This window comes from Anarhichas minor, unplaced genomic scaffold (genome assembly GCF_050575085.1).
Source record: "Anarhichas minor isolate MPS153535 unplaced genomic scaffold, ASM5057508v1 ptg000040l, whole genome shotgun sequence".
In the NCBI taxonomy this organism is placed as follows: domain Eukaryota; kingdom Metazoa; phylum Chordata; class Actinopteri; order Perciformes; family Anarhichadidae; genus Anarhichas; species Anarhichas minor.
The window spans coordinates 8166642-8180886 of NW_027466486.1; positions in this window are offsets into that span (position 1 = coordinate 8166642).

Genomic DNA, 14245 nt, shown 5'->3' on the forward strand with positions numbered 1-14245 from the left:
TCCAACAGAGAACGCTACTGAATTATCAAGTTGGATTTAGACTCTCCTCCTGCATTTCAGTGAAGTCAATGTGCTTTTACAGATTTCAGATAAGTGAGCTTCCTCTCACTTATCTGTCTTTACACTCAAAATCAGCTTCATTACATTTGCATCCAATGCTTTTAAACAGAGGTTATGTGCTAAGGCCTATGCAGAAAATGTAGGCTACTGCATAAACTGCTGTGTGTATGTGTATGTATGTGTGTGTGTGTGTGTGTGTGTGTGTGTGTGTATTAGTAAGCTTGGTATGCAGGTTGCATTCCCTCCCTCATTCTTTGACTGCTTTTATGAATAATACATCACCTGTGCTCACTAAAGTGCACATCGCTGTAGAGATGCACAACACCAAAGCTTCATATACATTTATATATGTGGGGGTGTGCCTATATACACATAGGCCTGTCTGTCAAATAGGACGTGCTTACTGTCATCACTCTTCAGCACAACCTTCATCAAAGTCAGCTGAATTCTCTTCTCTTCTTTAAGATAGAATACTAACACTTTACAGTTAGTCTGTGCAGTACCTTGCACTCAAGTAGGGAAGCAAATGCAGCTGATATTGTGGCAACCTGAGACGGATGAGTAATCATTCTTGGATGCCCAGAGGGTCAGGAGGACCTTCATATTTTTCAGTCGTGAATGTTTTTCTTGACACACCAACATTTGCACATGTTACATTTAATTCTGCTGCCCTGTTGGGAAAGGAATATCCGCAGCAAATGTGACCTCAGAATAAAACACACATTTATATTGGTAGTTAAGGCAAACACCAATGACCTCTGCAGTTTATATTTAGATCTGTGGAGGAGTTATGGGATGGAGATGACGACTGACAGATTTGTCACCATGGTGGCTTGTTAACAATAGCAGGAAGTCTTTTGTTCTTTGACACATGTCATCCTCGCTGATTGACAAAACGTTATGTCTTTGAAAATTAGATCCAAAAGTAGGAATGATGAACGACAGCTTTGTGTCAAACTGGTGGGCTAACGGTATATATTGTGGGGTGAATATCTGTACATTCTACATAACAATCACTGTTCAAGCAATGACGTGTGGTGGCCAAGGTTTGAGGTTTCTCAGACTCACCCACATCATTGCCACATGTTCAAATTGTGAAAATTACTATTAATGTCAAATCATAAAACACAATCAGCTTGTTTGGTTTAGAATTTGTTTATTAGCACCTTTAAAGATGTACTGTTTTCTGGATGAAGCATGCACATGCAGCATACATAGTTTTGTCATATTGCTGGTTATATTGATCAATTTATCTGTGCCTTTGGGTTACCTGGCTGCTGAGTTCTCCTATCTAGCTGAACAAAAGATTAGGCAGAGGGCGAGACTGCAATAGAGGCCCAAGCTATGGACCATACCAAAAGCTCTGGCAGCATGGGGGGATCTGGGTTTATTCACTTGTCTGCAGTTATTTGCTTTGTTTAACCTTATTTGGGAAAATAAACCCAACTTTTGAACCTAAAACCTGTGTTTCTTTGTGCCTCGACATGCTTGGTCCACGACAATATGTAATTTTGGAAATGTTTGGAAAGAGCATTTGCAAAAGCAAAGACTTTTTCAAATAGTAAATTATCATATGGCTAAACGCAGTGCACACAACAGTCCTGACTCCACCTTGCATACAGATTTGTACAATCATGATTTATTAAGCTGAGATTATACTTTCAAAATTGAATGTGGATATTGTTGAAAGACAATTTCTATCCTGAATTCTGTGCTTTGGAGGAAATGAGACAGAAGACCCGTTCTATGTTTTTTCTCCACAGACTTTTGAAAGGTTTTCTGAGGTTAATTCAGATGCAGTATCCTTCAGACAATGTCTTCTGGGGTGTTTGTCTCCTTTCCCATCTCATGCTTTCATAATATATGGAGTCAGCTCAGTATCAGTTCCCCCTCCCATCTCTTTCTTCACTCTGTCTGTGTTTCTCTTGACTGACTCAGCCTTTCCGCGGAGGATCGACAGTCAAACATGTTCAGACACACCTATATGCACTGGCTCACCACTGGCAGAAAATCAGGCTACTTGTTCAGAGCTGTGTCCTTTTTTTCTCTCTCCACATTCTTTTCTTTTAACATGCGTAGATGAAGCACCTTAATTAATGTGTCTTTCCCGCCCAGCACTCCCACACACACATGCACAAACATGCAACATGCTGCAGCACTTCCAGCATGGATGCTGCGGCCGCCGAGCATCATTCCACTTCGCTGCAGAGTGGAGTAGCAGTTGGCTGCGGAAGAGCCCCGAGCGAGGCACACTCTGGCAGGATTGTGTGCCTCTCAATCGGGCTGCTCTATGTGAGCCAGAAAACATGATATACTAACTGAAGGGGGTGAGCAGGGGGGCTTGGTAGAAAGAGGAAGACAGATGAGAAATCTAGGATGTCATATGATAAAGATTATCAAAAAGCAACAAATGCTTTTGAGGTTCCTGCTGCAGTGATTGAAATGTCAGGAAAACAGTAAATTACTGCATATTTCTGTGTGCAAGCAGTCTGGCTAAGTCAGCTGTGATGTTATTGGCCTTATTGCAGAAAGAGGTCAACGTTAAATGGAGTAAGGTTACAATTAGATATCATTTCAAATTAGCTGATGTAGAAGCAGTTTCATCACTGTCTCCATTAATCTTGAAGTAAGACATGCAGGGAAGCAAATCTCCAACTCAGCACAATAGAGAACTATTGTCGAGGTCAACAAAGAGCAGGTCAGAACAGAAAAATCAATGATGTTCCTCAGGAAGCATGATTGCTCTTTAGCAATATGGTAGCCTTGTGTGCAGCAGCTTTATGTTTTGTTTGGTCTTAGCACATGAAATACAAGCATTATTTAGAAAAATGCCATTATGAAGTAAAGTAAAGTCCCATAACACTATGTTATCATAAAAGTAAGAAATAGTGATTATTTATTTAAGTGAAAACTTTGGAGTTCCATAACCAAAAATTCTGTAATTTGAGTTTCCTCTGTTTTTGGCTATTGATAAGATTTATTCTCGTTTTCACACAGTCAAGAAATCATGAACTCAAAAAGGATCTGTTGCAGCACCACAGATTTTCTCAGAAAGACGTTTGACGTAATTATAGAAAGTTTGTTGAGAAAGACATTCAGCTGAAGACTTCCAATGTGGTCTTTTGACACTTGTCTTTAGAGTGCCAGATGAGTCTTTAAAGCTGGACAGCAGGTTTCTTCAAGCAAAAAAATCCATGTTGAAATCACTTCTTAGGGTTTGGAATAAATAGAGATACAAACTCAGGTTGATCTATCGGTCCAAATGATTGACTTCACACAGTTTGCTGTCTAATTCACTGACTTGCTGAACTTTCTTTCACAGTGAAAAGGGAAGTGGGGAGATGGAGAAGCATGAAAACAGCATTAACTTGAAATATCCCACACTGCAAGATGAAAGCTGTTGTGATTCAACCTTGTTGTAGCACAGTTTGGCGTTAGTGTGGAGGAGGGAAATGGTGTTACACAACAAGTGGGCTTCCAATACTCCCACCAATGGTGCTACAGTACCAGAGACTCGGCCAAATGAAACAGTGATAGGAGTAGGCTTAAGTGCTCCTATCTCTCTTTCATTTGCCATCTGTCTCAATTCGCATTGTTTCATTTTCATTCCCTCCTTTTCCTCAATATATTTTTGCTTTTTGCTGCTGGCCCCTTTCTCTATAAACACATGTGCAATACCACCATTGGAAAGAACATCCCTTTATCCGTGTAGAGAAGCATTGTCGCTCTGTGTTTTGCAAGGCACAGTAGACACCCAAATACCATCACTCACTCTGTGTGCCTGCTGCCAGGTAGATAGGACAGGGCAGGAGGGCTGATGGGCTCCATGTGTCTACCTGCAGAAATGATCCGCAGCCAACTTTGCACAGGAATGCGTCCAAGGAATGAGGATAGAGGAGGCGGTGAATAGAGAGGGAAGTGCACATGATAAGGACATGTGTCTCCTGAGGGGAGAACTGTCAATCTGCTGGTAGGAGTGGTGGAAGCAGAGCATGTATTATGTACACATTTAACACATGTTTAAATCCCTGGAGTGATCTGGTTCTGCATTTTCTGAGAGTAACTTTAAACCAGGAATATTTTCTCTTTTTTGTTGCACTTTACTACAAATCCCCTCTACATTATAATTAACTATTTTGCAAACTCTGCTGATGTGTTTTAGTGATTTGGATGCCTTTCATCTGCTGTTCCATGCATCCATTGGTTTCCATTAAATTCCGTATACTTAAATCTATTTGCAGAATCTTGAAACTTGCATATTTGTAATTCAACACAGTGAACATGCCTGGATTATGTCATTGTTACATTATTATTGCATAATAATTGCAGAAAATAAAAGCTCAGATTGATACAGATAGTATACACTGTGCTAACAATAGGGCAATTTTGACAAAAATAAACATAAAAATCATAAAACTGTGCAGCATGCATTAAAGCAGAACTGTGGAGTATACATAATTAGTTGTTATAAGGAACTAAAATGTGACAATGTTTAGACAATAAAACGACCCATTGCTCATGCATGGAGTATGCCTATCACACAAGCCTCTCCCTTCCTTCTCTGTGGTGAGAAGAACTGAAATGGAAAGTTACGAAAGCTGTTTTTATGATACTTCTGCCACTCCCTGTGGTTTACTCAAAGGTGAGGTGAGTATGGCATGCTGCTGTATCCGACACAGCCATGCTCTGTAATGTGTGACCGGGTGTGTCCCTTGCGTGGCTGCTGCGCATGTTTAAGTCTAATAAAAACAGGGCTTCGCTTGTCACGAACAAAATAGCAACAGTTTGACCAAGAAATGGGCATAATTTGTAAAGTGCAGAAGCCTGTATGGATGTCATATTTTTTTGTTGTCTATCCTGTTTTATGAGTCATCAGAGGGCACGGCTCAAATACCGTGCCAGTCAGAAAACAGACACTGCCCTGACTGCGTCTCAACATGCCTGAAGAGAAAGCTCCTGCTGCTAAAAAGATGAGTAGTGGAAATGTGATTACATTCATGCAGAACTGTGAAGCTTTTAGAAATAGATGGTCATAATAGCCATTTTTAGATTAAATTACTTTCAATTAGATTACATATGTTACACAATAAATATAGAGTAGGAAACAAGCAAGTATCACGTCATTCGAAAGTTTCACCGCCGTGAAGGGACCTTCTAAATAGTTCTGTAGAGCCTCTTCCTAAACCAGTCACTCGACACACTTTTAGACTGCTAAAAACACCAAACACGCGTGGTTCTTTCCTCAAAAACAGTCTGGATTGAATCAGGAGTCAAGATTATTATAGAACCAGTCCTTTCAAAAACAAAAAGTGTATTGTAATGTCATGCTGCTGTTGACCACAAATCTAAACATTTAGAAGTGTCCCACTGACCTTGAAGGATTTCCCCACTAAACCTGGTCTATGCCTGTTTAAAAGCAGACATTTTCTGACCAGGTTAATTTCACATCAATATCCCCCCAGTGATCATTTAAAAGACTTTGTTATGTAACAAGTAGGAACATGTTGCACAATCCCTTTTCAAACTATATCAGAGGTAAAAAAAAAAAAAAGAAAAGAAAAGAAATAGCAACGCCCTGTTGCAGTGCAGTGTTACCGCGAAAAAAAGGCCTCAGCCAAAGGTTCCACATCTGAGAGCCGCTACATGATATCAAGCTCTCAGCTCGACCAGCTACCAGCAGGACTGAGACCTCCCGGTCCTGACCTGAGGGGCTTTTCCAGTGCAGCGAGGACAGCTCACTGCACAGAGGTCACAAACTCAATTATTCACAAGCATGCCTCACTATGGATCAATATATCGACTGATAGGTTTGGAGTATATTCCAGTGCACCAGTTAAAACCATACGTTTAAACAGAATGGTGCATTTGCTGTGCTGTTCTGGGCCATCTGGTTCCCTGATGGGTCATGTTTGGCTGCTTGTGAAACCACAGGTCAAATGAAAGATGAAAGATTGTAATCTGTTTTTGCAATGTAGCCTACATGTTATCTACCAAGCTGTAGCGGGCGGACTGGAAACCTAGTAAACCAGACATTCACTCAGTACAGTGCTTCTGTAACCATGGCATGATTAGCATGGACCACATGAAATTGTTTGGGGGGGTTGGTGTTAATTATTAAGTGACTGAGTCAGACTTTGCAGGCAAACGGCAGCAGAAAGGTCATCAGGAACAGGACACCAAGCTAATTTCTAAATATTCAAAAGCACTCTGCTATCATTCGCAGCTAATTCTTTGGATGCTATGAGATGGTTTCTCACGGGTGACCATGACACACACTCGCACGCTCTCAATTCCACTCGCTTAAATGCACATGCTCGCCCACAGCCCCCTTGTTCTGCAGTAGATTACAGCTCGTAATAAACAGAGCAGGCCATCATGAGTTTTCATCCCCTCCTCCATCCCCTGATTATTCTAACTGACAGTGCACTCTGTCTTTTCTGGGTTGCCTCTGCATGCCTATAGGGCACAGATTGGCACAGAGATAAACTTAGCAACAGCTAGCCGGGTCAGACTGCAGCCCTAATAGAGATAGAGAGAACAAGGAAGTGGAAGAGTGAGTGGGGGGGGGGGGGGGGGGGGGGGATGCAGTTTATGCCAGAATACATGAGACACAGCTCGTTAAACAGGTCAGCTTTAACACTGAAAGAAACAAGGTACAGTTAGTTCTGTTGCCTTATTAAGCAGTTTACTGGAATTAATGATGACTAAAAGGAAAAAGAGTTAAACAAGAACACTTCACATTAGAGTATGTACTGTACATGTATGAGTACTGTTTATGAAACTATTTTTCCCTTTCTTGCCAAGAGAAGAAGAAGAGCAGCTGGTTAGCCTAGCTTAGCACAAGCCAAGCAAGGGAAAACAGCTAGCCTGGCTCTGTCTGAAGTACGCTTTGTTTAAATCTCAGTGGTTTTCACATTTTATCTTGTTGGTTGCTGACTTGCCTGGAAACTATAAGCTGAGCTAACCAGCTGCTGGCTGTAGCCATATATTTATCATCTATCTTGCATCTATCTTCAGAGGCTTGTCAATATGTGTGCCATCATTCAACATACTTGTATAGTAATTTAGTAATAATAGTATTTATCTTTTCAGAAACCCATTGAACTGTAATAGCCAAATCACTTCCTTGGAGCCTCCTTTACCAGTTAGAAAAGTGACCGAACGTTGATTTGTGAGAATCATAAAGTCTGAACTAGATAAAAAAAATATATCACGCCTGAAGTGGATATTTGTATTTGATATTTAAGAGTTTTGCTCTGTGATTTGTACCTGTACCATAATTGCTGCTGTAGCGAAAAAAATGACACTTGCGGGATTAATAAAGTATCTATCTATCTATCTATCTTATACTACATACACTTAGATTGTAGTGTTATTGATGTTACAGACCTGTTAGCTGTTGTCTCTCTTGTCCCGCATTGCACTTTGGGATATTTATGACGGTGTCGGGTCCAGTGTTAAATAGGATGAATTCCACGTACCCATGTATTGGTTTCATAGGTTTTGGACATACTAAAAAAATCTCACGTACTGTTTTAGCATACTAAACTTGATTACTCAGATGCAACCCAGGTCTTTTGCCTGTATGTGTGTGTTTGCACAGGGACGTATTTGAATGCCACACAGGCCTCTATCATACCAAGACCCTTCAGCTCAAGTGTTTGCTGTAAATACCATTGAGCTGCTGACATTTCCACTAACATTATACTCCCATTAGAGATGATATGAGAGGTTCTTTGCCTGTGAGCCCCTTTGTCTCATTGTCTATGCTTTTATTTCCAACGTGGTTTATTATCATTCCATGAATTGATCTGCTCTCTCTCTCTTCTCATGTTACAGATTCCTACTCTCTTGCCTCTCTTACCTTCTGCTGTGGTCTTGTCACCATAGCAATGTGAGCTGTCCGCCCACGCTTTCTATTGTCATTAAAAAAAAACAATGGCTCTGTAGTATAATTGTATCCAAAGTAAACATTCAAACTCTTCCACTGTGATCAGTTTTTAAAAAATCTGTACCATTAGAGGTTATTTTATGATGAAGTAATAAGTGGGCTAAATATTCTTATCATTCACTATTCCTATGCTAAATACTATATTAGGAACAGGCATGGAGCCAGAAGTGGTACAAATATCCTGTGGCCATAAACACACAAAGGATATCCCCCGAGGAAGTACTGCCACATTGTCTTCCGGACACAACAGGAAGTGATTTATGACCCAAATATGGAAAATCTGACAAGATGTTTGGTGCTTGTTGCTGTGTTGCATCACTTTCTACATCCTTTCATCACTTTAGATTTTTTAATCATTCTTTTTACATATATACAGCATTGCAACAATATCAGCACTGTGGTGTATGACAGGCGTACCTGCTATTTATTTATTTTTCACTTTAGGCTACTGTCTGCTCCGTGCTGATTATGCAACACAATCCGACTCACGCAGATGGAGATCTGCATGGTCTTCAGCTTTCACACTTGTGATCAATGATTTTCTTCCACAGGCACAGAATTGTCGGCGCAACGGCTTCGTTTCACCGAGGTAATCTGGCTAAAAGGCTAAGAAGCACAGGAGAGAGAGACGGAGAGATGCTTCAATCTGCGCCCGGGCCTCAGGTCGCGTTCTGCTCTGATGACGAGCACTCTGCTCTCCTTTCTATTTATTCCACCTCCTCTCCTCCTCTTCTCCTCACCCAAGGTGACCCTGTTCTGTGATGATGCAGCAGAGAGCTTTTGAAAAAGGGCTAATTTGCACCAAGTTCCTCTCCTCTGTCATCTGTTGTGTGTTTCTGCTGTCCACTATACACCGTTTTATATTCTGTGGCCTACATACTGAACATTCATTACGTAATCTATTTTGTGTTTTTAGAAATTAAAAAAAAATCAAAATATCCTCCTCAAAATAGATCCTTTTCTTGAAACTATTTTAGATTATACTGAGAGGTATTTTAAACATATTGTCCAACCCATTTTCATCAATGAAGATATGATAGAAACACCTCTCAAATGGCCCACTGACCATTTTCTCACACATTTATTTCTACTTTTAATGTAAATCCGGTGCCAGAGTGCCGAAAATAGCATCAAAATAGACTATTAGAGCTTGTTGTGTGCCAGGACAGGATCCCCAGACCCCACGACAGAGGTTATCTCGAGGCCTATATCTCTCCTTGTGCCAAGCAAATTTAACTAATAAGTTGACTAATTATATAAATTAAAGGATTTCAAAAGTAGATGTGTTATGGGCCTTTTCATGTTTATTTAATAGGGTTAGGGTTTGGTTTAGGGTCATTTTGCAAAAGTGGCCCGTAGGCAAAGCAAGCTCACTCTAACTAGTTGAAACAACACTTCTCTTCAACAAAAACTGAACATCACAACCTATGTGAAGGTAGAATCTGCATTGCACGGCTTTTAAATTAGACTGCATTCGTTTTAGCTGTAGTGCACCAAATAAACTGGTAACTCAGTGTATATCCGTTATTGTGGAGTGAGTGTAATGGCTCACGCAGTCACACTCACAGCATTAAATGGTCTGCATCCTGCCATGATTCATCATCTCTATGAACCTGCCTCTCTCTCTCAGAGTCTCTTTTTCTCTCTCATACTCCCTGACTTTGACTGTTGCCATGGATACCAAGGGCAGTAAAAAAAACTAAAAAAACAGATTGACATGCTCACGAGCATCCTGTGTGATCTCTTGACAGTGAGGTCATGTGGTGCATATAAGAGAGAGAGAGAGAGAGAGAGAGAGAGAGAGAGAGAGAGAGAGAGAGAGAGAGAGAGAGACGGGGATGAACAAAGTCAAACCCAGACGGAGACAGACAGGATTTGGGGGGGCAGACAGAGGGAAGATGCCTGGAGAGTGTGTCACCGCCGACGGGTCAGTAATCTGGCCGACACCTCGTGCTACACACACACAAAGGGAGAATGACAGAATAAAAGGGTGAGTCTGTGTCTTCACTGTGGTTATCAGTACAGATTCTTTCCCCCTCTTTAAGCGTGAGACTTGATGTGACTCCATCAGTGCTGTTTACATTCCACCATGACAGCTGTCCCAGGGCGGTAACTGGGCGGACAGGTGGACCACAGAGTGTGTACTAGTAGACACAACGAGAGAAACCAGACAGAAACCAAGACGGGAAGGTGTGTGTTGACCATGGGGCCTAAGCACAAAGAACAAGTACACAATGTTGGATAATATTATGTTGGATAAAGTTACATAAATATCACCAAATTACAGTTACACAAACAAGCAGAGAGAACATAGAGTGAGGTGGTAGACAATGCAGTGCTTACATGTAGAGGATAAAGAGTCGTGTGGAGTTTATTGGCTTGTTCATGAGGTCTGATTGAAAGCAGGAGGTCGCTGGTGTGTCCTGAGTGGAGGATTGGGACAACATGTGGGAGATGATGAATGTCATTTAGAAAGTATTGTTTCAAAACTTGCCAACAAAAAAAGTGTGACAACAGAAAATTACAACATTTTCGGGACCTGTAATAATAGAAATATGTTTTAAAGTTTAGTAGATACAGACAGTAGATCGGATGAGAGATGGGGATGGCTTGCAACAAAGATGCCCTGGAATTTTGCAATTACATAAAAAAAATAAAAATAATAAAATGTAACTTGTCATAAGTGGCCAACTTGCTTGCTTTCAATCTTATCTCTTGGTCTCACAGTCTTTTATAGTTCAGTTGTAATGGAGGTTGTCCAACTAAGCAAACTCCACCCACAGAAGAAAACCATTAGATGAGCACCTCCAGAAAAAGCCAGTAAGTGGACCTTGAGTTTTGTAACTACAGTGGATTCATTTGAGGCTTTCTGGAGACAAGGAGAAAGTAGGTTTTGTTAAAAGGTTATTCATTATTAGGCGTATTATGAGAAATGTATTAATTGCCTGTACTTGTTTCTTTATTTAGGACAATGCAATTAAACATTGGTAACTTGGAAGGTCAGAAATAAAAATGTTAAGGACACATCTTTCTTCTGCGCTTTTCTCTTGAACACTTGTCACTCTTATTACACAAAAAACAAAAGACACGAGAGGACGTGTTATTCTTGGACACAACATTTTGTGCGTACAGTAAAGTCCACCACATCAACACCCTCTACTGCCACCGTCATGGTGATGAATGCAGCCTCTCTCACCCTCCAGTGGGTCCGATCGTCTCCTTCTTTTTCATACCACAGTGGGATTCTTATGAATACATTTTTCGAGAGAGGGCCCAGCACACAACGGTTTCCATGGCTACCAGCAGCACGCCAACGTTTTACAAGTGCGGGGGATTGGGAGGGAGGGGAGGTACATGGGAACATCTGTGTGTGTGTGTGTGAGTGTGTTGTGAGGAGGAGGATGAGGGAGGAGGACGAGGGAGGAGGAGGAGGAGAGGAACAGCAGGGGAGGGATGATGTTGTTGCCGCACTTCCTGTCTTGATATCCTGTCTCTTGTGAGGATTGGGACAACACTGTCCACCCTCCGTCTGTCTTGTCATACATGTCCTACTGCTTCATAAACCTCTGTGCGTGTCTGGAAGCATGCAGCGCAGAGTGGATTTCCCCTGAAATAGATGCTTAATTGTGGCAGAAATCGTTTTCAGATATCAGAGCGAGGTGTCGTGTTGCGGACGCCTGGGTGTTTAGCCTGCTTCTTTGCCTTCCTGTTCGCAGATGTAATAATCTGTGATAATAAATTCTGCTTTTTTTGCTTTGACCGGGACACAAACAGATTGATATGAAAACCCCCTCCTCGCACTCATCAGGATGAAAGAAAAGGAAAAGGAGGGGAGAAGAAGATGAGAGAGGAAGAGGGGTTTTAGAGAGAGAAGCAGCAAAAGCAAATCTCAACAGGGGAATGAAAATGGTGAAATATTCATGAGGGAGAGAGAGAGAGAGAGAGAGAGAGAGAGAGAGGGCAGAAAGGAAAGAGACAAAGAGTCAGACACAGTGCATGCATGTGTGTGTGTGAGTGAGTATTCTTCCTAATAAGAGGCCTCTCGGCATAGAGGCTTTATCTATCAAACATTGTCTTTTATCTGCAGCGTCAGTTACAGTCCGCTATTAATTTCCATAGACAAGAGCGCCTGTAAACTGTCCCTACAGGAACGCATTTGCATGAAAATAGAGGGGTCAGAAAAGGCTGAGAGCACATAAAGCCCTCTTCAGTTGTGTGAAGTTGTGTGTGGTATGAGGCAGCGCACATGTGTGTGTGTGTGTGAAGCCCAGTTTCTTGCCTTAAATCACGACAGTAGGCTACAGTAGGCTTGTTGGAACAGATATTTGAAACAGATCAATGTTAAACAACCTATTTCTCTTTAGAACAGAGTGAGATGAGTGGGTTTGTTTGCTGCATGTTGGCTTCACATACATGTTATCATACCCTGCCCTCTTCTGGCCTTTAGCCGACACTGCTGCACCGACTAAGATGGTGCCGTCGACGTGACGTTTCTTGTGACTGCAGAGAGTGAGTGATGGTGCATTTTTTTTTCTTTTAAAAATCACGTAACTCTAAAGTGTCAGTTGTGTCAAAAGTGGACTTCAAAAGAGTCTGGATCAATACTTTTAGCTTCATTGCGCCTACCTGAGCATTTCAAATGTAAAATGATGTAGTCAGTGATCATAATCCTGGTGTATTTCCACTTCAATGTCCCCTAAAATTACAAATTTGCACATGGAAACAGGTTTCTAAATCTCCCAAAATAAGAGGATATATACATTACATGATGTATCCTAAGGGCCGCATATACATTCACTAGATCTCTCATCAGAACAAGGTCTTTGATTACTGTCTTTGCTGTGCTTTTATAGTGTTTGAGAGCCTCTTTAAAATGTACTTAAACTGAGAGGTAATGATGGTTGATGAATCAAAATCCACTCCAGCTGTCTTGACAGCAGTTGTCTCCATATCAGGAGCAACTATAAAAGACACGATCACTTCAAATAAAATAAAACAAACATGTCTCAAACCCTCAGTATAATTTGTGAGAACATGCAGTTGAGACTTTCTGTGCACGTGTGTGTGTGTGTTATCATACATGTGCCACATGAACAAACCTCCACGGCACACAGATTGAAACCCTGACCCGCATGAAAAGCATATAGGTGGCAGTTAGCCTCACCCAGCTTGTTAACTGCAGTGATTTCTCTGCTCCACCCTGGGATGGACCGAGGACTGAGGTGTTGCTGGTTTAACTGGTCTGAGGATCAGCTAACAAAAGACATCGATGTAAAGAAGTTGTCTTAGCAGCAGTTTCATACTCCCTCTGACCTCTGAGGTCTGTTCACACTTTAAAGCCCAAAACAAAGAAGAAAGTCAAGAATTTTACTGATGCAATCAAACTGTTTGTCGTCCCCATCGATTATAAATAGTTTGACATTATTATTAAACTTTTTTAAAGAAATAACTGCAATGCCAAATTAATCATTTTTGAAATACTGAGGTTGCAAGTCCGTACTGAAGTTTTAATTAATTAATCTGGTTGGTCTAAAAGGATTCAAATGTAACCTCCAAAATACTGAAGACATGACCTCAGTGTTGTGGATTAGGTCAGATTATATTCTATTTCTTTATTATTCAGCATAACAGTTCTGATGACAGTTCTTTCCTACTGTCTTTCATTACTTTATTATAATACCACTAATTCACGTCATATTTTTCTGTAAATGTAATCACCCCAATCTTCCCTGCTTCTCACCCCCCTCAGGCTCAGAGGTTTGGCGCTGGCTCAAGTGAAACTCCTCTGTGTTCTCCCGCTCACTGACATAAAAATGTTGTTGGCTGTCTTGTAACTCCAACCTCTCTTCTGGGGTTTCTCAAGGATTCCCCCAAAACCTTCCCGTTCAGGATGAGGCAGGGCCCTGCTCGGTGGTGCACCATACCTTGCTTTTCTGTATGTTAAAGGTTAAACAGGAGGGGAGGACGAATGGGTTTCACTGCAGCAGCTCCTTCACAATATGAAGATCACGGTATTTGCCAAAAAGCGGTTGACTGGAAGACAACAGAAACTCCTGCAGGTTTATACATGCCCTCTGAGGTCCTGCTGACTGTATCGCCACAGAGAAATCAAATGTGAGACTGTGTGTGTGTGTGTGTGTGTGTGTGTGTGTTAACATGTGTGTTGTGATGAATTAAATCAATAATCCCTGAGTAAAATTTCTCCTGTATCACTTGTTCTCTGTTCTTGTCTTG